At 48.4% G+C, this 26,911-nt stretch overlaps 1 long non-coding RNA gene across 1 annotated transcript in view; it reads right to left on the reverse strand.

Annotated features, from left to right (window-relative positions):
- Positions 1-18,590: 18,590 nt before the first annotated feature.
- LOC121157985 overlaps positions 18,591-26,911 on the reverse strand; it is a 47,639-nt gene continuing 39,318 nt past the window's right edge. Inside the window, exon 4 of the long non-coding RNA XR_005884128.1 lies at positions 18,591-18,679. This is a non-coding gene — a long non-coding RNA (uncharacterized LOC121157985). The remainder of the gene's footprint in view (positions 18,680-26,911) is intronic.

Below are 26,911 nucleotides of genomic sequence, written 5' to 3' on the forward strand. Positions count from 1 at the left end.
GACCCAGGTGCAGGTCCTTGCAGGATGCCTCCTAGGGCACCCTCCAAATGGGGACACAGGGTGTGAGCAGCAGTGTTGCCACTGAGGCTCTACCTAAACCTTAGTGGTCTTCTTGCCCTGAACTCTAATACTCCTCAGTGCATTGGCTACACAAAGAGGAAGGGCAAGAATGCGGTAGTACAGGCCCCCAGGACATTCTGCCATTGACACACATGAGGTCAGTGGAGAGAGATGGGTACCTTTTGTGGGCCCACAGCTGTTCTTGGAAACCTTGAGGAGGGCAGCAGGCTCACCATTGTGTCCTCTTTCAAAACCATCTCTGGGCCCCAGATGCCCCGGGGAGCTCAGAACAGAAAAGCACACAGTCACGTGGCAGGGAGGCAGGTGCGCACCCAAACATGTGTTAGTCACCCCTCCCTCCACCACCAGCTGCCTGTTACTCCCAGCCCTGGGGAGATGAAGATGAATGACTGAATCTTTTCCCCCCCCAAGGTTCTTTCTGAAAGAGCTCCTGGATGGTGAAGCCACCACATGCCATGGAAAGGAGCACCTGGCCCAGACAGGTGACCCCACGTCCTGCTGCCTGAAGAATGGAGAGGAGTTCACTGGGCAAAATTAGGCGCACATTTAGGGAACTCAAACTAACAGCCAAGCATAAACACAGGGAGCTGGACAAAAGGAGCACAGTAGGGCCCAGGGTCAAGCTAAGAGCCCTGCAGGTGATGGGGATGCACGTAAGGGACTTGGTCAGTGGGGCACGGGCTCTGACAAGATGAGACAGTACTGAAATCAGCTTGAGGCAGGATTAGGTGACCAGCAGGTGCTGTGGGAGGGCTTGAACTGTGGCGGCAGAGCAGATATGGAGATCACTGGAGAACTGGAGAACTCTTGCTACTTGGTAGACCCTGTATACAGGGAGTGGGTGAGAAGACAGTCATGGAGAAGAATGACATCTGGGGCATGGGCATTTTGGTGGGTGGTAGTGCTTTTTGGGGTATGAGGGTCTTGAAGAGTAGGGACCTAGTTTGCTGGGCAGGGCTCAGTGGTTTGCAGATTTGGGGTAATTAAGATTCACCCAGGTGGCAGCATGTCCCAAGTGCAGCTGAACGAAGGATCTGGGGCTGGAGTACAAGATCTGGGCCTAAGAGCCACAGCTGGGAGTCATCCTCTGGCCTGGAGAAGGGGCACAGAGGTGGGTGATGATAGAGAGGAGGCAGTGAGGAGAGCAGGCTCTAAGAGGGAGTGCTGACAGCAGCATGGGCGGAAGCAGAGGACAGCGAGCTGCAACGGGACCAGGCTGAGGGAGTCCAGGAACAAAGAGGCAGCTGTCAACAGTAGGGAAGGCTAACCCTGGCACAGATCCCAACAGCATCCCCCTTGTCACTGGGGCCGTGGCTGTGGACAGCAGGACTGAAGCCAGATTGGGTAGAGGAGAGAGCCATGGAGGAAACCAGTGCTTGAAGACTGCCAGCTGAGAAGCTTGTCTGAGGAGGGAAGGGCAGTTAGAATGGCTGCCTGGGGAAGAGACGCAGGGGAAGCCTGCAGGAGGAGGCTGGCTGAGGGGCACAGTCACTGAGGCTCTGAGTAGGAGTGAGGGAACACATTTCGGGGAGACCTCAGTGGTGGCATGGACTAGATGTACAAACCAAGGGGGCAGGGAGGGTAAGGACACAGAAGAGTCAGAGGTGACCTCTGTCTGGGCTGGCAGTTGGGGAGCTGGTACAAGAGTGCCCTTCCCTGGGGAAGGGGACACGTGTGGGTGTGGAAGGAGAGTGTACAGTGATGCCAGCTGTATACACATGCTGCACACCCAGCCATCTGCATTCATCACATGGAGGGGCTCGACGGAAGGAGCTGCATTCAAAGGTCTGGAGTTGAGGGAGCTGGGGAGATTCAAGACGCGATTTGAGTCACCAACACTAGCAGATGCTTGGGACAGCCATGGAAGGATGGGCTCCCTTGGGAGAGGTGTTGGAAGAGGAGAGGAGGAAGTGTGAAAGCAAGGAAGGGAGGGGAGGGCAGAACCCAAGGACTCACCCACCTAGAAAGGGGCAGCAGAGAAGGAAGCCTGAAGGGTTACAGAAGCCTAGAGTGGACACAGGGGAGGATTCCAGAGAGCCACCATCATTGCTAGGTGAGCAGTGTTCAAGCTGAGTTTGATCAAGGAGTGGTTGCTAGTGTATGGCTGGTGCTGAGGAAGCCAGAGACAATAAGGCCTTAGAAAGTTGCCTGGAACATCCAAAGCTGAGCCTGTATCCTTTGCACTGGAGAGTAGGAGTGTCTTGCAGTGGCTCTGACCTTGGGTATCACCAGGTCTCTGCCTTTGCCCCATCCTGTCTCCCCAGAAGGGACAGGTGGTACATTTAGTCCTCTAGCTACCTATGGGGACTAGTGCCTGCATTGGAGCCTTCTGCCACTTTGGGGAAAAGGCTCTGCTCCCTGGCGAGCACCGCCAAGCGTGTGCTTGGATCTGGAGTAAGTGGATTTTCCCAGAAACAACTTTCTGAGAGAAGGGAAGGCTGTGCAAGCTGGGTAAGAGTTCCTGGGGGTAAGCTTCACTTGAACTATGTGTCCTTTTCTCTAGCTTCTTGCTGAGGTTGTCCCCCAACCTCCTCCCCCGCACATATCCCAGTCCTTCAAGGGAGAAAAATCCAGAGAACACAGCAGGAAGAACTGGTGATTTCCACACTAGGAAATTCCATCTGCTGACTCTCTGCTCAGCCAGTGAGCCTGCAGAGAGAGGGGTGTCCTTGGCAATGACTCCACTCTGTGAGTCAAGAGGATAGCAGCTAAGACCATAAGCTGGGAAGGCTGGGTTGGCTGGGATGAAAATCCAAACCACAGCGCCCCATGGGTTGGCATCAGAGTCCGAGCTTCTTGTTCAAATAACCCCTTTGTAAGATTGGGGTGGTCTTAACCACAGGGTTAGGGGAAGAGATGAAAGAGAGTTTGCGGGACAGACAGACTCAGAAGGGGAGGAAATAGCCTTAGCTCGAGGGTTTAGACTGACAGCCTGGGTCCCAGTCCTGCTACTTAGCTGTGTGACCTCAAGCAAGCTGTTCAACCTCACAGACATAATAATAAAACCTACCCAGGGATAGGGTTGGGAGAAGTTCTGGCACAGTGAGTTAAGTCATTGATTACAACACTGGCATCCTATATTGTACTGCCAGTTGAAGTCCCAGCTCCACCACTTACGATCCAGTTCCCTGCTAATGTGTCTGCGAAAGTAACGAAGATTGGCCCTACTGCTCTGGGCCCCTGCTACCCGTGTGGGAAGCCCAGAGGGAATTCTAGGCTCCTGGCTTTGGCTTGACCCAGTCCCAGTCACTGCAACCATTTGGAGAGTGAACCATTAGATGGAAGATCTCTCTCTCCCTCTCCCTCTCTCATCCTCTCTTTCTCTTTTCTCTTTTCTCTCCCTGTCTCCTAATCTGCCTTTCACATAAATAATTTTTAAAAAATCTACTCCACAGGACTCTAGAGTGGATCACTTGTGTGATGGCCAGTCATAGGTGGTGCTGCTATTATTTCTCACTCTTCCAGGAAGTATTCTACATGGCAGAGGCCATTGAGGAGACTAGATGGTTCAGTGGCTCTGGGAGTAATGACCTTAAAATGTGCATTTAATTGACTGAAAGCAGAACCTTTTTCTGTTCCAGTCTGACCATTTGTCATAGGATCCTGGAAGGAACTCCAGAGGCATCACAGCAGCTTAGGCCAAAGCCCAGCTGCCTCCCCCAGGAATGGGTAAACTTGAATGCATGGCCATGTCTAGGGAGGCTGTGCCTTGCATGCACAGGGCTAGGGCCTCCTTGCTTTCCCTACCATCTCTGCTGCCTTCTGAGCTGCACTGAGTCCTCCCGGGCAAGTCAGGAGACCTGGTGGGGGCAATGCATCCTGCATCTGTAGGGCTAATGTTCACTAACGCTCACTCAATGACTGGAGTTTTTCCATGAGCTCAGAGAAGAGATTACAGTAAGGCTTTACTCACAGTTTAGACATTTAAAGAAAAAAAAAAGTCCCCCACTCATCAGCCACCTCCTGTGCAGTACCATACAAGGCAGAACCCCGAGAATATGAACACATCCTCCCAGCCTGGAGCTGCAGTGACGTAGCCCTGGAAGGAGCTGGAATCCTCCAGCCCAGATGACCTGCAGCCAACCCGAGCAGGAACAGCACACCAAAGGGCCTTTCACTGGGAAAGAATTTTTTTTTCTTTCCATGTCAAACAATCTAAACAGGAGAAAATGAGGCTGATTTATAAGAAAAATTACTGGACTTTTTGAGGCACTTTCAAGAAATGACTGCTTTCGCAGTCTGCGGCGCACATGAGATCGCTAAAAACAGCTTAGTGTTTGAAAATAACCGTGTAGTGCCTGACAACGGGCTTGGAACATCAAGATGAATTAGTAATTCCAACCAGTTCTCCACAATGGAAGCTCAGAAAGAAGTGGGTTCTTGGTCTGTCAGTGGGAGAGCAGGCATTCACAGGCTGCCAACCCCAGGCCTCCTGGCTGCCTTCATTCCCTTGGGGTCCTAGTAATGTTGGGTATCAGCAAAGTGAGGTGACATGGCCAAGATCCTTTCCAGAGGGCACCCAGCCTTTAAAAAAAATTTTTTTTAAATTTATTTTTATTTGAAAGGCAGAGTTACCAAGAGCGGAGACAGAGAAATCTTCCATTCATTAGTTCACTCCCCAGATTGGGCTCAACCAATCTGAAGCAAGGAGCCAGGATGTTTTTCTTGGTCTCCCATGTTGGTGCAGGGGCCCAAGGACCTGGGCCATCCTCTTTTGCTTTCCCAGATTATAAGCAGGGAGCTGTATTGAAAGTAAAACTGTGGGCTCAGCACAGTAGCCTAGTGATTAAAGTCCTTGCTTTGCATGCGCCAGGATCACATATGGGCACATTTCTTGTCCCAGCCGCTCCATTTCCCTTCAAGTTCCCTTCTTGCGGCCTGGGAAAGCAGTTGATAATGGCCCAAAGCCTTGGGACCCTGTGCCCACATGGGGGACCTGGAAGAAGCTCCTGGCTTAGGACTTAATCAGCTCCCACCGTTGTGACCACTTGGGAAGTGAATAAGAGGAGATCTGTCTCTCCATCTCTCTGTATATCTGATTTTCCAATAAAAATAAAAATAAATTAATAAATAAAAAAAAAGGAAGAGGAGCATCCAGGATTTGAATCAACACTGACATGGGATGGTAGTGCCACAGCTGGAGGATCAGTCTGCTAAGTCAAGGTGCTTGTCCATTTTATTAGAGAGTACCCGATCTTTCTAATTCATCACCCAGTGGCTCTGGGAATCAAGTCCCCCAAGAATTGCTAGGGACAAAGAAGTGGGAGTTTGGGCCAAAGATATCTAAATGAAAAGAAGATCAAATTTGGGGGGCAATGCTCAGTGATTGTTCACACAGAGCATGTGGCACAATACTTCCTATTGCACCAATTATTTCATCCCAGAAACATCCTTGCTTGTTAAAATAAGGAACAATCATAGTATGCTTGGGGGGATTACGGTCTAGATTTTCAAGGCTTTCCTGCCACTTTGTCATGTAACATGTGGTCTACAAGCTTGTAGCATCAGCACTCTCCCAGAAATGCAGAATGTTGGACCTTCTCCAGGCCTATGGAGTCTGACTATGCATTTTCGCAAGATCCTTGAGTAATTGGTATGCGTGCTTGACAAGCACTGCCTACGTGGTCATGTTAGACAGCTGAGAGCTCAGATAAGATTAAATGAGGACCCAATTTTTATAACCATTGTCAATAGAAGATGTGTATCTGAAAGTGTGCACCAATGACTCCCAGCTCACGCAGAGGCTGGCACACATTGTGGATGAGTGGCTTTTTCTCTGGGTGTAGTTGCTGGACACACAGGGACAGGAAATTGAGTTCCATTCCAGACATCGTCCATTCTCCTCCATGTTCAAAGCCTGGAAAAGGGCGCAGGGCCCCGCAATCACAGCAGGAAGTGAAAACCAACCTGTGGCTTTGGGCGCCACAAGTGATGGAAACACACAGTGGTCACACCCCCAGCATGGCACTGCATCCCCTGTGCTTGCTTGCTGAAATGACTGGCTGCTTTCACAACTTTTGCTCACACTGGTTTTCTTAAGGAAGGCTTGCCAAATGCTACTTGTTGGTGGGAATCCAAATTTATTTTCTAGGCAAATTAATTTTCCACAGCTTCAGTCTGGCCAATGGCACCACGCAAGACTGGAAACCTTGCACTTTGTTCTGCTTCTTCCTCTTCTTGTGGTTCCCTACAATCTTAGAAGTGTACAAGTGTTCTTCGGCAATCTGAGCTGTTTTTACTGCTCCCCTCCACCACCACCCAGATGCCTCGCTGCCTATCACTGCAGCAAATGATGCTGCCCTTCAAACAGTAGCTTTGCTGTTGGGAAGTTCTGCTCAGGCGAGTTCCCTGGCTGTTCCACAGGTTTGCCTTCCATGGCTTTCCCACTGGATGGGGCCTCTCCTTTCCTGCACAGCTGTTCGGGTGCTGGCTCCTGGGATTCTTTTACAGCCTCATACTAAGTTGTCATAGAACTTGGGTCACATCTGAGATCCATTTTCAAAGGTCTGGTCTAAATCATTCCTACCATAACACACACTGTGACCAATGGGGAGGTGGGGACTAACAGAGCCTTCCCGGGCACTGCTTTAGCGAGCTGCATCATCACACACCTGGCCCTGCATTGATCTGTTGGTCCTGGCTCCCTCCTCAATCTAGCAGGCCTTCACTCCTAGCATGGAGGAGCGGCTTCTCCAGCATCACGTCCTGATTTTCTCCATGCTCCCCTATGCCAGCTGACAGCAAATCTCAGCCTCTTCAATCCCAGGATGGCACTGGCTTCAGAGCAGGGAGAGGAAAGCAGGCTGAAGCAGCTGCGACTGCTGACTGCAGCTGCCACTCTAATGGCCCCATTCAAAGACACTGGAGCTTTGCTCTTTTCTGGATACCACCTCACCCCACAACACCCTGGGCCTTTGAGTCAGTGGAATAGAAGCAGAAGTGCAGGTTACAGGTCACACTGCCTTGAGTGCATGGCAAGGGTCATGGCATTTTGCCTAGGTGGCCTAATACTAGGTCCTTATTGACACTGTGATACTTTGACTCATTAAATGGCCTCAGGATACCCAGGTGCACTCCTGCAGACTCTCTGTGCCCCCTCAACCAGCAGCCCTAACAACATGGACTGGAGTAAGGTCTTGGCATCCATTGGCTGCAGCATTCCCAGCCCTGATTCTTCCCTGATCTTCCAAGTATGGTGCTCCTGATGGTTTTCTGGGAAATGAATGGGGTGAACACTATGCCTTGAATAAACCATATAGCACCTTGTAGCTAAGAATACTAAGTGTAAGATGAGGCAAGGAGACAGTGAAAGTGACAGGACCCATTGCTTCCACTCCATTACTGGGTCCATAGCCAGAGGAACTGAAATCAGTCCGCTGATCAGTCAGGAGAGACACCTGCACTTGCATTCTGATATAGCACTGTTTATGATAGTTGAAATGCGCAATCAACTAAGCTGTCCGTCAACGGGTGAATGGATAAGAAAACCATGGAATGGGGTAGGTATTATGGCACCATGTGTTTCCTTCTTGGGTTGCCCATGTTCCATATCAGAGTGCCGAGGATGGAGTTCTGCTTCTGCTTCCTATCTAATTTCCTGCTAACGTGCATGGGAGGCAGAGGACAGCCCAAGCATCTGGGTTCCTGTCTCTCACATGGCAGACCCAGATGGAGTTTGTCGTTCTTGGCCTTGGTTTGGTCCAGACACAGTATTTGGGGAGTGAATCAGCAGACGGGAGATCTTGCGCTGTCTCTGTGTTAGTCACCTCATTTCAGATAAACAAATACATCTATCTTTAAAAACAGAAAAGAAAATGTGGTATGTATACATGATGGAGTCTTACTCAGACACAAAAAGAGCAAAGTCCTGTTATAGGGAGAAGATGAACGGCACTGCGGGGAGAGGGGCAGTGATTAAGTGTTAAGTGGAATGGGCCAAGCACAAACACATAAAAAGCCTACATTTGCACTCGTCTGTAGAGGCTCAAAATGTCAAAGAAGACAGCAAAATGGCAGTGACCAGAGATCGGGGGTGCAGGGGGAGAAGGGGAAACACAAGTACAGCGAGATGGGAAGCACAGTAAGGCCACTTCTGTTAACCACCATTCTTATTTCAAAACAACCACCAAAGATCAAAATGTTCCTAACATGCAGAAACATAACTATTTCATGGGATGGACTTATGATTTACCCCTATTTTACCATGATACACTGTATATGTCTATCAGTCATGCTGTGTCCTATCAATATGCACAAATATTACACATCAATTAAGAGAATAAAATCAACAACAGCAAGGACTGGCCCTCAGGTCCCTCCAGGCAATGTTTAAAGAAGGATGAATTCAATATGGGAGAAGGGTTTGGGGAGGGATCAGGGGAATCCCAGAGTCTATGAAACTGTGTCATAAAATGAAATAAATAAAAAAAAAGAAGTATGTGAGTCTAAGAATGAAGCTGATGCGCAGTTAAAGAGGACATCGACACCTATACAAGGACATACACAAAATACTGGCAGGTGCTATTTTGAGTCCTTCCTGCATGGAATCATTCCATCCATAAATGACCCCATGGCTTGTCTACCATATCTTTTCTGTCTGACAGAGAAAGCAAGGCTGAGAGGGATGACAGAGGCCGTGGGGGAAAAAAAACAGCATCTGAAGGGAGGCCCCTGTGCCTGCTCTATCAAAGCTGCTGTGTGCACTGTGCCCTCTCCTGGGAGTATTATCTGTGTAGTTTCTGAAAACCCTCAGACCTCCTTCCCTGTACAAATGCTTACTGAGCAAACCCTCCCAGGTCCCTAGCAGCTACTCTTGTGAACCAAGCAGCTGGTCCCTGGCGTGCTGCTTTTCCCCCACATAGGCAGGGGACTGGGCTGCTGGGGCCACAACATGGATTCCACAGGAGTCACAGTGTGAATTCCTTGGAGTGGGTTCACTAGTAATCCCCAGCCACCCACAAGCATCCTACCATCGCAGCTCCAAGAGGAAGGATGCACTTGTTTGCTGCAGGGACCCTTGGCTGAGCCAATGCTTTCCAGGGACATGAGCTACGACTTTTGGCCCCATGAGAAGACTGACAGATTTTCAGCCCAATGCTCTTGCAGTGCCCACAGGGTGACTCTGCCCTCCAGTCCCCCCAAGATCTTCCTTTCATCTGCAGAATTTCAGGTGAAAATGAAAATGCAACTCACTCAGCTTGGGTAACAAGGGAACTGTGCCCTCACATCTGTGAAGCACATCCTTGTCTTTCCCGAGGTTCTGGAAAGGAGCTGAGTAGGAAGTATGTAACTCTAATGTCTGATTCCTTGTAGCCATCCCCCTTTCAGTGTGTACCCTCCCCCCAAGTATCCTGCAGGCACTAATTAATCACTTTAGCTCCCGTGGGCTTTGTATGCATACCGCAGCTGGAGCCGGCAAGCTCCCACCATCCAACCTAAGTTGCCTAGACCCCTCTTGAGCCTTCTGTAACTGAAGCAATGACCTGTGTCTGACTCTGGTTGGCGAGACAGATCATTTTCTTTCCTAATGGATTTCACATTGAGAAAAGACCAATAATACTAAGCAGTCATTGTTTCTCTAGGTTTGTAAAATAAGAAGGCAAAGGAATTTTTTTTTATGTGCGTTGGGGGGAGTTTACTTTGGCATAATTCCAAGTGTGACAACACTTTGGCAGGACACATTAAACAAAAAATTTTCTTTTATTCCTCTTTTAGTTACTGATCTGCCAGATAATTATTCAAACTAACATCATGGTTGGTTTAATATTTAATACGCCAAAGATCCTAGGACAAGAAAGGCCTGCAACGACCCCTGTGGTCTGTAGGAAAGATGTGCTCATACAAAAGAGCACATTGGTGAAGTCACGGTTGAACTAGAGGTTGAGATCATCTTGTTATTCTACCTAAGTCAAAAATGGTTCTTGATGGCAGATGGACAACCAGCTTGCTCCAGAAAATGGCTTTTGACTGAATCTACCAACACTCAAGCTAAGAGTTGGGTCCAGAAATGGGTGAGTCAGAGTCTAGCCAAGAAGCACTCCTAGTGTGATGGGGAAGCTGGGGGCACAGACGATGAAGGAAGTGCCTGCGCTCAGTATGAGAAGTGCTGAAGGCAAGTGGCCAGCCACACACTGAACAGCTGGGGTGTGGGGAGTTCCTGGGGGAGGCGGCGAAAGAGCCCATGGGCAGTGGGGGTAGATGTTGGTTTCTTCCCAGCAGAGTGATTCATCATCTGGTTAGGAGTGAAGCCAAGGCAGCAAAGGTAACCTGCAACTCATCAAGCAAGGGACCAGAGACAGGGTTACTGAGGAAGGTAGGATGGTGGGTCTGGGTTTCTGTGGCTTGTTAGTGAGACGCACAAAGACCTGCAAGAATTTCTGTCCTGTGCAACCGTTCTTCACAGAAAAAGAAAATGCCCTTCTGGTGTTGCTGTTTAAGATCATCCTTTGACCCTTCCTCTGCTGCATGGAAATGTACTAAATCACCCAAAGCTTGATGGGTTTTTTTTTTGTCAAAGACAGACCCAAGTCTTCTCTGTGGTGCTTTTTGAATTCCAGGATTGGGAAGCCCCACGCCACCAGAGGCTCCGACTGGCATCCCCAGGACATCATTGGCAGCTAACCCTGCCTTGTGCAGGCGCGACACAAAATACGGTCCAGTTCCTTCTTAACTTCCAAGTTGTTTACAGCCTGAAGGAGGCCAGGAAGGGGGGAAAAAAACCAGTGTGTATCTGTATGATGTGAAAATAACAGGCTTTCTTTGTGTCCAAATTCCGTACGTACAAATCCGGTTGAGCCCTAGAGACACAGGCAGCCGTGTTCTGCCAAGTTGGAGAGGGCCTTAAGCTTAACATAGAGTTTAAAAAGCCTTGGTTGGGTAATTAAAGTCCTACTCGGGATACAGCTTCAAAACTGTTTATTTAGACATGAAGTCCACCTGAGCCCTCCTCAATAAGACCCTGGCCTTCTTTCCTGCAGTGCTGTGATGGTTGTGGCCAATCTGGTCTCCCTTTGGATGCTATAATTCACTCTGGGGACCTGAGCGGATCATGGTAACCCAGTAAATGAATACACAGAGCACAGCAGAAAGCAAACCTCCAGGGTCATGGGATGCAGGGCCTCCAGGCTTTTCCTCCCCCTCAATAACTGTTTCCAGATGTGGCAGTTGGCCCGGCATCAGCACGGTGCTGAGAATGAACACGAGGCCTCTCTCTCCTACTAGCAGCAGGCGGCTACTGGTCCCGGCAGATTGGTCTCTGTGGTTTCATCCCAAAGACACTGGGCTGCAAGCACTTGCTGCTGTGGAGGGTTTATCTCTCACACATCATGGAATGGTTGGTAGCCAAACACGAGGAGCTTGGGGGCAAAACGGCACCTGAAAAGGAAGGCTGTGGCAAACTCTGTGTGCATCACAGTCGTCCTTCATGCCAGAGAGAGATGGGTGGCTGGATTTAGGAGGAAAGCATGCATTACGTGAAGGAAGAGGCATTAGCTCAGGACTCTGCCCTCAGTTTCAAAGAAGACAGGGGAGAGCCGCTTGCTCCTGACTTAAATGCATACATGGATCACAGATCCATGTAAAGAAGCCAGAGGGTGTCCAGGGTCAGGCGCAAGTAGCAAGGGAAGGTGTCCTGGAAAACAGGCCCAGCAAAGGATTTGCCAAGGCCACATGGGCCTGCTTTCAGTACAGAAAAGTGATGTTCTTAGAGAACAGTAGATTGCGGCAGGGTACAGTGGCTTGTCTCCATGCTTAAGGAGTTTCTCTCTTGAGTCCAGACTTCCATCACTTTACAGGCCTGGTTGCAGGTGGCCCTAGGTCTTAGGGGCTGGCCTGCTCGAGCCATGGCTTCTGATCCTTGGCTTCAGTCCTACCCCGACCTTTGACTTAGGGCAAAGTCATCTTTTGTTGCTTTTCAGTGGGTGATCAACAATCTTGCCACAACCACAGGGAAAATCAGCTCTGAAGATGTGAAATCGGTAAGAGCAAAATGAGCTGGACATACCCGTGGTCTCCTCCAGCAGACACATGGGGACTTGTTCGGCCTCTGTGGTGGGATCCCTGGCCACCTTGGGGCCCCAACGACCACACTCAGCTGGTGTGGGTGGTACAAGCATGCATTCCATTGCTCTCCAGAACACAAGGAGCACTTAGTGGTGGATTTCTAGGAAACTCATACAACTAAGGAATGCTTTAAAATATGACAGTTTTTGGTTTCATGCCTCATAGAAAAAAAACCAACCCTGGTTGGTTTTGACTTGTCAGGGACCATGGCTTGTTATCCTGTGTCATCTGTAGCAGCTACTTCTAAAAGCAGAAAGCCCCAAAGGGTGTGGGGTGGGAAGGCAGATGTGGAAGTAGTCAGAAAAACTAAGCCTTGCACTGTGGTGCAGCAGGCTAAGCCCCTGTTTAGGGCACCTGCATCCCTCCCTGGAATTGTGGTCTGGATCCTCCAGCATTCTTCTAATGCACCCAGGAAGACAACAGATGATGGCCCAAGCATTTAGGTCCATGCTACTCATAAGGGAGACCTTATAGAGCTCCAATCTTTTGGCTTCAGCCACCCTAGACTGGGACTGTTGGAGACATCTAGGGAGCAAAGCAGCATATGGGAGATCGCTGCCTTTCAGATAATTTAAGCAATCTTTAAAAAACAAGTCCTCACCTCGGTCTGTCTATTGGTGACTCCTCCTGGGATAAGGACTGAGTCCGAGCAGACAGCCGTGTTGTCTCATGCCTGTTGCTGACTTGGTGCCTTTCCCTGGCCTCAGATGGCAAAGGCAAGCTGAGACAGGCTAGCCCAACACCATGCATCCATCCTACAGGGCCACAGGGTGTGCACAGCCCTTGCAGGAGAAATGCTCCTACAAAGTCCTTATTGGAAACCATACATGGAAAGGGGACCTTTTTAGGGGACCTGGCTTCCTTTACATTCCAGGAGACAGTGAGTAGCCCGGGCAGGTGGTCTCCTTCCAGCTGGCCTGGCTGGGTTCAACGCCAGACTGCTCAGGTCCAGGGGATGTGGTATCTGCAGAGGAACCTTTTTTTTTTAGTGAACAAGTGTCAGCTGTGGCTGTCCTACAGACAAGCACATGTGGGACAAGCACAAAAGCTGTAGAAGATTCTTTGAGTTTTGCAGAAGCACATCATTGTTTGGAAGTTCCAAGAAGAGGTAAGAAACCAAGATCAAACTGGGGAAATATGCATCTTTATGGCCAAGTTGAGTTACAATGCTTCAGTTCTCTGAAGCCAGCATACTTTTTTCATCTCTTGGCCTCTGAACACACTGTTCCTGCTGTGTGGCTCCAAGTGGCCCAGTGGATTTTAGTTTAGACATCATTGCCTTCAGGAAGCCCTCCTGTTGATGCCCTTTCTTTGGAAATCTACTGACCCCTCTCTTTTACCACCACAGCACATATCAGGGAACTGTCTGTCTTTCCTACTGGACTGAATGCCTGGCCAGGGTGGGAGAACTGCCTCAGTCACCGCCCCAGCCCCAGCCCCAGCTCTCACTCACTGACTCAGCCCCCTATTTCTGGAATCTCTAGTGTGAACCAGTCAAAAGAAGAGAAGGGTTGTTCCAGAGCTGTATGCATTGAGGGAAACATCTCGGAAGGGTACATTTTCAAAGTTTCTTTGACAAAGTTGGAAATAGGAAAGCCAATGGGAAACCTGTGCTTTGGATGTCCTGTGTCACTCCCCCCAGGAGATGCCTGAGTTTCCGTGGGGGAGACAAATGTGGGGATCCTGAGTGAGGGGAAAGGGTGTTTCCCTTCAGGGAGTGCCAACCCCCAATCCAGGTGATTCTCCAGATGCCACCCCTGCTTATAACACTTGTCAATCACCCGGAGCCAGGTGTGGTCCAAGCCACTTCCTGGTCTGTCTGATTTGATCTTGTAAAGTTCTGTTGAGCAGAAATGCTTGTCCTCATTCCCACAGAGGAGGGAGTGAGCCACAGAAACGGTGGGATTGGGCCAAAACCTCAGAGAGGGTGGCGACCGAGCCAGGAGGCATGTTTGAAAGATGACACACACAAACTTCTAGCATCCATCAGAATACACAAGATACCAGAACATTCTATCTAAATTTCTGCATGGCGTGAAACATTCATTTCCAGGGCAGAACTACAGATTCAGATTATGGAATTTACAGAAAAGTCCCTGTCATCGCTGGACTTAAGTCCTCAGACATGGTGAGTGGTCAAAGAGCTCCTTCAGTGTCAGTCTGTTCAGCAGATGAGGGAGGAAGCATTGTTACCTCTTTACAAGGGAGGATCATGTAAGGTGGGTTCATTCACATGAAGTGCTTGGGATAAGCATTGGTCCACACAGCTCTGTATGTAAATGCTTGCTGTTGTCATGTGACCCAAGGCAAGGCCAGTCCTCTTCATCAACATCAGTCAAGGCAGCCTTCTTTTGGAGGGAAAAACACAATTCCATGATTCACTCCATTTCATTTCATTTCATTTCATTTCATTTGTTCTTCAGCATATTGCTTCCGGCCGTCCAACAGCCATTTCCTAGACTTCCAGTTCCAGGTGAGGTGGATACATCTTCGTGTCTTACCAAAGGCTTGGAACCAAGGACAAGATGACCAATACCTCTTGCTTCAATCTTGAGAGTTTGTAGTTTTTAAATACACTTGATTAGATGTTGGGTATCATGCCCCACAGTGGGGCAGGAGAAGGAAATCTTGCCTTTGTCCAGTGGGTGAAGACGGATGGGAAGGAGCATCAACTGAGGGGAGGAACAACCTCTGGCGGAACCGTTGTGGGTCTGGGGTCCTGTGGAACCAAGGATCTGCAGCAGAGTCTGGTGCTGCGGTGCCCACCTCTGAAAGGTCTTCCTGTAGCCCCAAAGACATGTGGGCCAAAGTCCCATGCACCCAGTGGGTGGAAAGAACTTAAGCATTTTCCTAATTTCTCTTTCTCACTAGAGAAGTGAACTGCAGGCAGCTGCTCCGTGGCTGTGGCATGGCCAGGTCCTAGCAACACCTGCTGCTCTCAGCCTGGCCTACCGGTCAGCACCAACATTGCCTTGAACTGAACAGAGCAGACCTCCATGACCTCCAAATCTGCAGCTAACCAGAGCTCCACCTTGGCCAGATCTTACACTCATCCTTGAGGGGAGCTGTCAAAATCCTGATGCCCCAGGCCACTGAAACCAGGATCTCCCATCAAGTGGTCCCCAGGGTTGGTTAACACACCAGGGTACTTTAAACTGTACATGAGAAAATGGTCTGAAGATGTGAGTCTATTTTGATTGCAAGGGCATTTTTAAATACATGACTTTTTTTCATAAATGCATTTTTTTTTCATGAAATTTTGGAAGAGTCTGGAATTTCAATTTTTTTTTACCAAAATAAACTTTTTAAAATTCCATTTTCTAGGAGTTTCTTCAAGCCCCCCCAATCTAATTATATATGCATTTTAATCTAAACATCATAATTGCATGCACTTATGGTATCCACCATGAGATTTCCATATGTGCATAGAATGACCCGATGAAGGTTTACAACCTATGATCACCTCAGACATTTGTCATTTCTCTTGTTAGGGACATTCAAAACCCTCTTTACCACTTATTTGGAAACACACAATTGTAATTATATATAGTTACCCTACCGCACAATAGACTGAAGTTATTCCTCTTATCCGACTGCATACTAAACCTCTCAATTGTTGTCTCTACCTCCCCTTTCTCTCCTACCTTCTTGGCTTCTGGGAACCCACAATTCTAACCTTTTAACTGCTACAGGTTCAACACTGTAGCTTGGACACCTATGGGAGAACCTGCAGATAGCTTTCTCTGTAGGTATCTTGAGCTCAGGAGACCAGGTCTATGAGTCACCGACCAGAGGCAGCCCAGCCCCAGCCCCAGCTCCCTCCAGCAGGCTCCTCTGCCAGTGGCTGCTTCTGCTCCTCTACTCTTGCCTGGGCTGCAAGAGCAGCTGTTCTCCACAGCACAGCCCTGGCCCCTCTTCCAGACTTGTCTCCAAACACTCTGCTACTTTCCAACCCAACTGGTTGACTCACTCCCCAACAGGCCCCACATGCTCATCCTTGATCTGCTATCTTCTGCTCCATGTCTTGCCCAAATTCTGTTCAGTTTCTCAGGCTCATCTGAAATCTCCCTCCTCCATCTGCATCCCTCTGCTGTGTTGCAGCTATGGTAGTCTATGGAACATCTCTCATGGTCCCACACTCCATTCTTCCGGTGGTGGGGTTCGCCATGAGTGCCTTTTTCTGACTCTGCCACCACATGAGTATGAGGAATGTGAGGACACAGTGGGGTCCCAATTACTCCTGTTCATCCTAAGGATCCCTCGCTCTTTCCCTGGGCAGAGGGTAGACTCAGGGCCACTGTGTGAGATTGTCTGAAGCCTGTAGAGTGCCCAGACCATTACTGCCACCTCAAGGATTATTGGGCCTGCAGATTTGTTTCATTAAATGAAAGCTCTTTTAAAATTACTACTCTAAGAAAAGTGGGTAAAACCCACATGATGCAAATTGCCTTGGTCTTTGCCACTTAAATATTGCCTAGAAAGAAAAGAGTTTTTTTTCTTTTTATCATTTGTAGTAATGTTCACCCAGAACTTCAAACACTCGACTCCCTCCCTTCTAAATAATAGCCCTACCCTTCAGTGGGGCCAAAAGGGGTTCATTACCACAGCCGGCCAAACCTGACCACTGACTTCAAAGCAGGGGAGGACTCACCATTTCCGGCTCGCTCTGGCAGCCAGGGCCTGGCCTCAGCTCAAGTCCCAGATAAATGTTCTTTTAACGCAGAGACTTGTGTTAGGGGTTGGCCCATTCCTCTGTTTCCCCTATGAACTATGGGAATCATTTAGTAATTTGCCTTTACAAATCTCGAGCAGTGACCTACAGCAACAGCCTTCCCCGAGGAGGACCTCACCTCAGGGCTATCCACATGTCCCTCATCTCTAGGGTTCTGGAACCACTTCATGCAGCTACTCCAGTCTTACATGCGTGCCTCTGGTCCTTGTCAAGCACTTCCTCCCAATAGGGCTCTACCAACTGACCCCCTTTCCCATTGAGCGTCCATGTGAGTCACACTTCAGGACCAACCATCTTTGAGATCAGTATTTATATTGGTGGGGCTGGAAAGTATTACGGCAGGCTTTATCAAACAGCAGACAAGTCTTAAGATTACTGCCTTCTTAGCCCAAATCATAAGTCTCTGGAATTTTAGAAGGTGTTGTTCCCCTGTCTGCACACTTTAAAAGAGCAGATGGGGGTACCAGAGGCAGTGAGCCTGGCTCTGGGTCTCACCCAGGAGTAGGGTGTTGGGCCAGCACTCCACTGGGTTCTGGATCAGAGCAGGCCATGTGGATATTACACAATTAAAGAGACCCCGGGAGTGTGAGACTTGGCACTAGCTGTAGGAGCTGCTGGGAGGTGTCCCATGGGGGTCTTTAAGAGCACATGGCTGTCTGTTACACTTGGCAGAGCAGATAGCCCTGCAGAGGGGAGGCAGGCAGAAAAGACTTCACTGGGATTTTGTGATGCTGCGGTTGGCCTCGGGCCAGAGCCCAGGGACTCTACATCCTTCTGTAATCTTTGTCTGAGTACCCATCTCACACTGGCAGCTCCCACTCAGCTCCAAGACCTTGCTCTCACACACATCAAATCCATCCCAGAGGACAAACAAATTGTGCTCTCCGGCCAAAAACAACATCAAAAATGTGTTTGCACACACTTGCACAGTCATTTCTTGGTCAATAAAACAACTGTGAGATAGCTCAATTGTGCCACTTGCTTGAAAAAAACTATGAAGAAGATGGCCCCTCAAAGTTAACTAAGAATCCAGAGATTCATCTTTGGTGCTCAAGGTTTCTGATGAGCACTGTGGTTTTACCATTTGTTAAGAAAGGCGTGAATTAGCCACAGAGGAGGAACAGTTTGCCCAATATCTGCGTAAATCCTTGAGATTCTGTTGAATTACACAATACTTGATTTCCTCTAGTAACATGCACAAGCAATTGTCTGAAATCTCCGGTACATAAGACTGCCACCACTACTAGTAAATCCTCACACTGTGTATGCGTAACCCCTCACATGCAGAAAAAAAGCACGAGGCGCAAGAGGAAGAAATGGTCACTGCCAGCCTCTTCTCTATTGCCCCAGTTCATTTCCAAGTTTGTTATTGGTTTTCAAAACCACAGGCTCATAGCAACAAGAAGTCAGCTTTCATATCTTACACCATCCCCAGAGGTGGATGGCTCCTTTATCAACCTTAGGCAGAATCATTACCAAGTCAAAAAATGGCCTCTGTTCCCTTGCTAGTATTTGCTTCAGAGGCATTTACTCAGCCATGTCCAATTGTCTCAAGTATGTGAAATTTTAGACCACAGAATAAGTAAGTGTAGCGGGAGCTGTCTATGTTTGTGGTATTTCAATCCTCTCCAAAAAAAAAGATGTATGAAATTATCAGATTAAAAAAATTCTCTAACCTCAGAGAAAATCCTTATATTTCTTATCACCAGCATATGTTCAGCAGTTTGGGGAGATTTCCCAAACCTCCAGCATCTTGTGGGAAGTATGTGTCATGATGCCATTACTTTGGTGGCTCAGGACCTTCTCCTGGAGTAAGGAAGAAACACGGGTAAGCCTGAAATTGTTGGTGATGAAGAACTGGGAACTAGACATTTATGCAAAAGAAGAAAACAGTAGGAAAATGTTGCTTGCCAACTTTAAATAAAAAGAGCTAACTGTCTTGTCTGAGATGTGTTAACTGAGCACCATGGAGGGATGTGGCAAGCCTGGAAATAACTGGAGGTGGCAGCTCCTTCATGAATGAAATAACGGAAACTCTAGAGTAAGGATACAGGCTTCTAAGTGACAGGAGGAAAAACACTTACATCTTTCTCCCATTTAATGTTGTTTTCTGGCGATTCAGATTTATAATGGCCATTTCAATAGACAATGCGGTCAATTATTTTCAAGAACATCTTTTCATTTCGATGTCCCTTTACCTATGTGTGACAAGACAAAATCATTAACGTCTGAGATCACTTAAGAAAGACATGGAAAATGGAATGAGATGAGTTTATTTTAGTGCAAAAAAATTCTGAATTCTAATGTATAGTGTTCACAAAGTTCACAAAAAATATGTATTACAAAAAACCAAAAACAAAACCTTATGCGCAAATTTCAAAACCTGTTTTTGCACCATAATAAACTGATCTCTCTCTCTTTCTCAAGTATACTAGAGAAAGAGTATATTTTACACGAATAACACATTTCAATTCAGATCATCTAAATTTCAAGTGCTTAATAATCACACATTTCTGGACACAGTACAGTTAGATAATAAATTACTAGAGGGATGGATGGAAAAGAAGAACAGTGTAAGTGCTTAGAGGTTTGGCAAGGGTGGGAATGTTTGGGAAGGTTGCGTCGGAGCAACAGTGCCATCAGGAAGGTGGGCAAAATTGCTGTGGAACACGCACTTCTGTGATTTTAAATAAGTAAAAATACAATTTTTGAGTTATTTTTACAACCCTTCAGGGCATATGGACTATAGACTGTGCTTCTTTAAACAGTGCCTCACTGAACCTAGCCCTCTGGGCTCTGGCTCAGTAAGGGTTCCCAGAGCATGCCAATTACAGAGCATCCGTAAATGCAAAGGTAGGTTGTAAAGATGCTGATAGGCCACATAAGGAGCAGAGGCCAGGACCTGAGCATCGTCCTCCTCTCCTCAAGGAGTGTCTGTCTGTCTGTCCCTCAACTGGCATGGGCAGCTTACCCAAGAGGGCATGAGGCAAGCACATCAATCACACGCAGCAAGGACATCAATTGGAATGGCTCCTTGGTCCTCAGCAGCAATGATCTGCGAATGCTGGGATCAGAGGACTGGGGCCCAGGAGAGACTCCGCATTCTGTAAGGACAGTTTGGGGGAACCTGTCCCAGAACAAGAATAAAATCCACACAAAGAGAAGCCAAGCAGGAGAGACCGGGGCCAGCACTACCCTGGAATGATCAGTTTTGGCAGCAGACAGATTATTATTCTAAATTGAACTCCTCTGTATTGTGTTCCGTAGTTTGCCACTGAAAGAGCCTGGGGCCAGTGAGGGCTGTTGAATGCTTTCCCTCTGTGGCTTCTGTTCTCACGGGGACCAAGAGCCAAGAGTCAAGGAACATCCTCTCTCTTCCAGGTCCCAACATGCACCAGAGAGGCCAAAGAAGCAAAGTGCTGCAAGTACAGGTGCAACAAGGTACTATTCCAGCCCCATCCCTGCCCCAGAACACAGCATCACAGTGGCTGAGGAGGTATTCTCACACATGAACAGGGCTTTGGATTGACTAAGAGTTCCTCAGGAAACACCTCCAGGAAGACCTGTTCCTCTGCCTTCCATCCTGCTCGGGGCACCTCAGTGGCTCCTCAGACATGTGGAGGGATCCGTGTGACCTGGCCCTGGCTACTCTTTGGTCCCAGACATACATGTCCCACTCTGGAAGGCTTCCCATTTCTACAACAAAAGCTCAATTCCATCTCGGGGTCTTTGCGTGAGGTGCCTCCCCAATCTGGAAAGCTCTTTACTGTGTCATTCAGATCTCACGTTTCAAGGTGACAGGTTTTTCCCAGTCCAAGTCACACTCTTCACCATATTTTTAGTTTTTAATGATTTTTTTTTTTATGGAGCCAGTGTAGTGGCACAAGAGGCTAATCCTCTGCCTGTAGTGTTGGCATACTATTTGGGTGCCAGACTGTGTCCCAGCTGCTCTGCCTCTGATCCAGTTCTCTGTTTATGGTCTGGGAAAGCAGCCGAGGGTGGCCTAGATCCTTGGGACCCTGCACCTGTGTGGGAGACCAGGAAGAAGCCCCTGGCTCTCAGTTTTTGGACTCTCTCAGCTCTGGCAGTTGCAGCCATTCGGGGACTGAATCAAAGGATGGAAGACGTTTCTCTGTCTCTCTTTCTACAAAATCTGCCTTCCAAAAATCTTTTTTAAAAAATGGTTTAATTATGTGACAGGCACAGTTACAGAGGGAGAAGGAGAGAGAAAGATGCCTGAATGGGCTCAATGGCCAGGGTGGGGCCAGACTGAAGCCAGGGCCCTGGCACTGCATCTGAGTCTCCCAAATGGGTCACAAGCACTTGGGTCATCCTCCACAGCTTTCCTAGAATTAGAAGTGGAATGGCTGGGACTTGAACTGGTACTTAAGGGAATATAAGCTTTGCACAGGCAGCAAGTAGCTCAATATGCAAAGTCCCAATTCCACCTTCCTCTAAAATCTTATTTGAATTCCTTTAACAACTGCTCCAGTTTGATTTCTCAGTTGTTTATTATGTGTCTCCCCAAGATACGTAAACTCTTCATGGAGAAGAACATTATCTAGCTTGTTTACTGCTACCTCCTCAGTGTCTAGAAAAGTGGCCAGCACATAGTAGATGCTCAGTAAACACTGACCAATTGCAGAATCGGAACACTCACAGTGCGCTCCTGCTGGCAGCCACACTCGCCTTCGCTGAACTGTCATCCCCTCAGTTCTGCAGCCAAGTCTGGAGCTGACTCGTCTGGCCGCTGTAGTCATCCCTGAGCACTGCTCTGCATACGTTCTTTCTGAGGTCATAGCTGGATGCAGCTCTCAACCTCCAGGAGTGTAGACTGCAGGGCAGACAGATGCAGAGGCGGACACGAGCCCACTGCGGGAAGTAAGGAAATGCTGTGACCTAGAAATAACCAACAGGAGTGTGCAGAGTGGGCACTGGGCCACACTGCAGGGTCTGGGACAAATCCCCAGCCCCTGGGGGGGAACCACACCAAGTTCTGACTCCCAGCTTCAAACTCTACTGGCCTTTGTGGGCATTTTGGAATGAACCAGCAAATGGGAGGGTTCCTTGTCTCCCTCTCTAGTATGTCTTCTTTTTTTTTTTTTTAAAGATTTATTTTATTTTTTTTTATTATTTTTTTATTGGAAAGGCGGATATACAGAGAGGAGAGACAGAGAGGAAGATCCTCCGCAAGTGAGCGCAACGGGCCGATACTATGCCGATCCGAAGCCAAGAGCCTCTTCCGGGTCTCCCACGCGGGTGCAGGTTCCCAAAGCTTTGGGCCGTCCTCGACTGCTTTCCCAGGCCACAGGCAGGGAGCTGGAAGGGAAGCAGGGCTGCCGGGATTAGAACCGGCGCCCATATGGGATCCCGGGCGTGCAAGGCGAGGACCTTTAACCACTTGCGCCACCGCGCCGGGCCCTAGTATGTCTTCTTAATAAGACGTCTTCATTTGTTTGAAAGTGAGATCTACAGAGAAAGAGGTAAAAGATGAGAGAGAAAGCACAAGAGAGAGAGAATGAGAAATTTCCACCCACTGGTTTACTCCCCAGATGATTACAAGTCTAAGCTGAGCCAGGCCAACTCTAGAAGCCAGGAGCTTCTTCTGGGTCTCCCAGATGAGTGGCCAGGGCACAAACACGTGGGCCATCTTGTGCTTTCCCCAAGCCATTAGAAGAGAGCTGGGTCAGAAGTGGAACAACCAGGATACATCCATTTGAGATGCCGGTGTCACAGGCAGCAGCTTTACTCACTTTACCACAACCCTGCCTCCTCAAATAAACAGAAGGATATAATCTTTCTGTTACATACAAGAGATTCAGGCCTTGAAGGCAGGGAAAACCATAAAATCTTTAGGGAGGTGCACACCCACCCTCTTGCAACAGTTCACGGATGTGAGTTATAAAAGCAGCCCTCCCCTTTATCTCTCTGCCTACAGAGGTGCAGGTAAGAGGGACAAGTTGAAGCAATGTGCTCCAAAAGGAGGGGAAGCCGGAAACACAAGTGATAGGGAGAGTTTGGGATTATTTGTTCTGTTTGTGCACCCAAGCTAATTAGATTATTTATGCTCATTAAATGGATTTCATATTAACCTGAATGTCTGGTTTGAACATCATCCTATAATCTGCTAAATTAGCAAACTGCCACTCCCATGGTGATTTGCGGTGAAGTGGTTAGGGCAGGATGGAGCCCAAGCCTTTGCATCTGAGGGCAGCCTGGCCAGCAGCAGGCACCTCCCTTACTCTCCCCAACAGGCGCCAACTTGCCTCTGCCCAGCCTATGGAAGATGACATGGGATTCTGAACACAGCCACTTGCAGAGCTGGGGGTTAGGGGTGGGCAAGGCCTGTGGTCTGGGGAATTGGGGCCATCTCTGCACACCCCGAGATTTAGGGGTGCCACAGACCTTGTACTTCAGCTTGGCCTTACAAAAGCAGCATGGCTCACTGTCAGAGTAAAGTGGTTTCCAACTCCTCATGGCTATATTATGGGGCATGGGAGCTGGCAGCAGCCTTGGCACCTCAGCCTCTGGAGTTGACTGATCTGCCCAAGATCAGCCAAGCCTGCTGTCTGCTGCATTCCTGCTGAATACGCTGCAGCTGAAAATGGTAATGAATGCTGGGGCAGGAAACCCCTTGGAACCTCTCTGGACCCATCCCCATGTTTGCAAACAGAGCAAACACATTCCAGTGGGGAGCCCTACCTTGTTCAGAGTTACTTGGGAAGCCCATGCTGCAATCCAGATCAGGAATGTAGCCCCTGCTAATACACAGTCTGGATGGCGCATACCTATTCTAACTTCCCAGGGAGGCCCTCACCTGCTTCTATTGCATGCAATGCTGTCTTCTTTGAGACTGCCATTTTCCCTCCATTGGTTCTGGGACTTGAGTTTTAAGTGATGCTTGACAGCCCATGACTGGCTGCTCTCAACTTCTGAAAACACCTGACACAGTGCAGGGACAAGTCAGAGCCTGGCTCTAAGAAATGTGATGAAATCCAACCAAAAATAGGCCAGCAAGCTGACTTGGGACATCATGGCAAGCCCACCCTGCTGTGTGTCCACAGCTATCCTCAAAGAGAGGGACAGGGGCCACGCCCTATGAACCTTGCTAAGCTGTCCAGTGTGTGCTCTGGCTGCTCAGGGCACCTCTCCTCATGGCCTGAGGGTGTGTATGGAGGAGAACCAGTGCTCCACAGTAGCCAGGGTTGGCCATCTTCCCAGACACAGCATTACTGTCACATGCCACAAGACTCTAATGTTGGCCGTCTGTGTCACTACCGCTTCTGCAAACTCCATTTCTTTAATTTGTCAGAGAACAATATGGAAAAGGGGCTTCAGAAAGCTTGTGGAAAATGGAGTTGCAGTGGCCTGGAGCTTCTGGAAGGTCTCTTCTAACAGTGAGGTAGGAGAAGAGAGGTTTGGGTTCAGATGATATTCAATGTGGATAAGCCTGCCAGGCACCAGGGGCAGGGGCAGCAACTGAGTCCCACGATCTACTGCACACCTGATTGCAAGGGAAATGGAACAAAAAGATGAGTCTACATTGATGCCAAAAACTGGAACCCATGTGCCTTGATGGAAAATCTTTCCGCTTTCAAAAGTTCATGGAAAACATCCTAAGGGGGAGGGATATGCATCGATTTCAACTTTTGGCACCAATATAACCCTATCTTTTCATTCCATTTTTTCAGCACCTTTTTTAAAGTGCCCTCATAGTTCACCACAACTTTTGACAGATTTTAAGAGTCCAGAGAAAGTTGGAGATTCAAGCCTATGGTTCTTTATGAGAAATCAAAGCATTCAGAAAGATCTTTCATTATTTGGAATGAGTGACAGGGGAAGGGGAAAAAGAGTCCAGAATTTCCACAGAAGTCCTCAGATTTACAATTCAAAGTATGCCTTGATACAATACTAGAAAAAAAGAACTTCATTTAACCAACAGGACATTGAGCTGACACCACAGGGAAGTAAATCTGTTATGTGGGGAATGAGCACGGAAACAGAGAGAATGCAGAACTACCCCAGCAGCCCACAGGGATTGCAAGCTCGACCCCAGATGTTTTGCTTAGAATCCAGCTCCTTGCAGATGCACTTGGAGCAGCATGAAAAGCTGGACCAAGTGCTTGAGTTCCTGTCACCCATGTGAGGGACCCAAATGGAGTTCCTGGAGCTCAATCAGCCTGGCCCAGACTTGAGCTGAGGTATCTGAGGAGTAAACCAGGTGATGGAAGATCTCTCCCGCTCTCCGTTGCTTTTTCATATGTGTGTATGGGAGAGGGGAGGAAGAATGCAAAGTGACAAAAGTGATTACGAGGAATGCCTGGGTCCTCATTCTGTCTCACAATATCTGAGAATTCCCAGCCTTCTTAAGGAATTAACTCACACAATGAGAACAAAAACAGCCATGAAAGACAGGATCATGGGCAGTGGCACCTAGCGTGCAGATGGAAATGGCTTGCAGCTGTCTAAATAAAGTATCCACGGCCATGCAGAGTCAGGCAACAGGCTGGGCACGGATCCCCAGAAAGGTTTGCTGGCCGCTTGGCTGGAAGCAGTTCCCCAGGCTGATGGGAAACTTGAGTCCTGAGTCTCCAACTGGCTTCCCTGGACAACTGCATCATGTGCATGCTGCTTCAAACGGGGGTGGGGGTGCCAGCTCAGGTAGCTCAGGTGGGAGAGAGTCAGCATAAGAAAGCCTTCAGGCTCTGCCAGAGGCCCTTGCTGAGACTCCGTTCCTGGTCCTGCAGGAGCTGGACATATACCCCTCCTGTGAAGCTGCAAGCAATCTCACCGTGAATGCTCTGAAGCCTGAGCCACTGGAGGGAATTTCCAAACACAGTGGTGACCCTGGATCTTCACTTCAAACATAAAAGAATTATTAGACTCACTTTTATATGATAAATATAGAGGGAAAAAGAAACATCCCTAAGAACAAGAAAGTGGGCTGGCCTCAGACTTCTTGGCCGCCTCACATGAAGCAGCTGAGGAGGTACTGCACAGCAAGCTGAGCTTCATTAGGAAGGTGGTGGACACACATCCTCAGATATGCAAAGCAGATATTCTGGTGCCTGCAACTGTGAGCTTTCACCACAGAAGGAAGGGGTACTCTGGACACCCCATTCTTCTGGGATGATACCCCCATCCCACATTCAGAAGTCCACAAGGGTTGCTTCATCAGAAAAGTTTGGCTTGACTTACCCTGCAGTATTTCCACTAGCTGTTCTTCTCCCCCCACACCCCCCAGGTCTTCTGTGTGTCCTTACACCCTGTGACTCTGGAGGCCTCCCCTGTCATGACTGAAGGCCATGGACATCATTGTGCAGGGTGGGTTTATTCTCATGCCTGCTCAGCACAGAGGCTGGCAATGTGTTTCAGCTGGTGTGAGCCACTCGGCTTGGAAGTACTGGATGGAAGGAGACTCCATCCCCATCTGAACCCATGGGATGGAACAAAACCAAGGAGTGATGCCTGGCCAGAAAACAGCCCTCACTTGCCACCCCTAATCTACATATTCAGGATGCTATGCTTTAAAATTAACAACCAAAACATCTTGAGTTTCATTCATCAAAGAATGGCTGTACAATGCAACAGAAAAAGATTGCATACATTTCAAAAATATTGCTTTAAAAAAATCTACTATCTGGGGTTGGCATCGTGGTACAGTGGTGAAAGCTGCTGTCTAAGACATGGATCTCTCATATGGGCAATGGCTTGAGGCCTAACCGCTCCACTTCCAACTCAGCTTCCTGCTAATGTGCCTGGGAAAACAGCCAGGAATGGCTCAAGTGCCTGTACCCCTGCACCCATGTGGGAGACTAGAAGTTCCTGGCTTCAATCTGGCCCAGCTCTGGCCTTTGTGGTCATTTGGAGAATGAATGGAGGATGGACGACTCTCTGTCTCTCTACCTCTATCTCTGACTTTCAAATATGTCTCTCTACCTCTATCTCTGACTTTCAAATATACAAATAATATATATTTTTTTCAAATCCATTCCCCTTGAGCAACTTGGGTTCTTTCATATGGTTAATAAACCACTG

This window comes from Ochotona curzoniae, unplaced genomic scaffold, assembly GCF_017591425.1.
Source record: "Ochotona curzoniae isolate NIBS_2020 unplaced genomic scaffold, NIBS_Ocur_1.0 contig_1, whole genome shotgun sequence".
Taxonomy (NCBI): Eukaryota; Metazoa; Chordata; class Mammalia; order Lagomorpha; family Ochotonidae; genus Ochotona; species Ochotona curzoniae.